This window comes from Parasteatoda tepidariorum, chromosome 4 (assembly GCF_043381705.1).
Source record: "Parasteatoda tepidariorum isolate YZ-2023 chromosome 4, CAS_Ptep_4.0, whole genome shotgun sequence".
Lineage (NCBI taxonomy): Eukaryota > Metazoa > Arthropoda > Arachnida > Araneae > Theridiidae > Parasteatoda > Parasteatoda tepidariorum.
Genome location: NC_092207.1, coordinates 66,421,403 through 66,422,753, shown reverse-complemented (window position 1 = coordinate 66,422,753; position 1,351 = coordinate 66,421,403).

The following is a 1,351-nucleotide window of genomic DNA, read 5'->3' as shown; positions in this document are numbered from 1 at the left end:
CATTTACTAGAAAGTATCTATATGTGTTGTACCTTAAGCGTCCTAAGGTACAACTGCAATTTATTCCCAAGGTACAGCACATTGAATGACATGAAAACATGTCTTGTAAAAGTGCTTGAGGTTAGTTGTTCAGATTAACTAACAGTACCATTAAGCAGAAAAGTATTGAAAGTTCAATACACTATCTTAATTTTTAGCACTAAATCTTAAATAACTAATCTGACTAAAAGCTTATAATTTGATTATTGGTAGAGCAACCCATTATTTCAGAAGTCTGTAACTTTAAATCAAATTTAACTTATTGCTTCAAACTTTTATTATATTTTAAATAAAAATTATTATAATTGTTTTTGAAAATAATTTAGAAACAAATTATTTACATTAAATAGCGCATATGGATTATTATAAATAATTAGTAATACAAGTTACTGTTGAATAAATTTTATCTTCTATTTTATTGCAGGTTTTTCAACCAAATATATTAGTCCTCAATAACGAGAGACTACTGATCTTAGCTAAATCTCCATTTATTAGCTGATATGATGACCATATTTTTTTACTTAGCCTTTTTTAAGTGTTTGTACTCTGTTCATGTTGTCTGTTCATGTTGTGTTACTACTAATGCTACTTGCCAATATCAGCATGTCCGCTGGAAATCAAGCGAATTCTTAAGACAAGAGACGCTTCCTTTTTTTCAGTGGTGCTCTCTACAGAAAAGAATATGACTTTGCCACACACATACGTCACAGTCCGTTTTACAGGAGGGACAGTATCACCAATTTACAGGATGGACAGTACAGGATGGACAGTTTTACAAATGAACGGGAAAAAGTAGTATTTGCTTCGTGGCACTGTCTTTCGACTTTTTTTGGAGCAGCTAGCTTTTTCATTGAGTCTAACCAGCAGAAATGATTTATTATGTAAAAGGAATGCAGGTTTTTTTTTATTTTTTACTTCATCTTTTATCGGGGTTTTAAAATTTGAATCAATGCATTTGAATTAAATGTGCCCTGGATTTTTATTCGATTAGACTTATCTTGGTATATATATAATGATTCCAACATACATATTTGTGTAATTAATTATTTGTTGTATATATTCATAACATATTTGTGTTATTAATTTGATTTGTATATATTACTTTCTTCAATAATTGAAGCTAATTTTTCAATTTTATGAATTAGAAATCCACTAATTTTATTCGATTTAGGTATATTGTAACTCTTGAATTGGCAGTTTTATTAAAAGTCAAAATTAGAAGCTTAATGTAATTAATTATTCCACACAAAAACGAATTTCCGAAAGAAGCAAATTTTTAAGTGAGACAGTAGATGGCGACACTAAGGCTAGC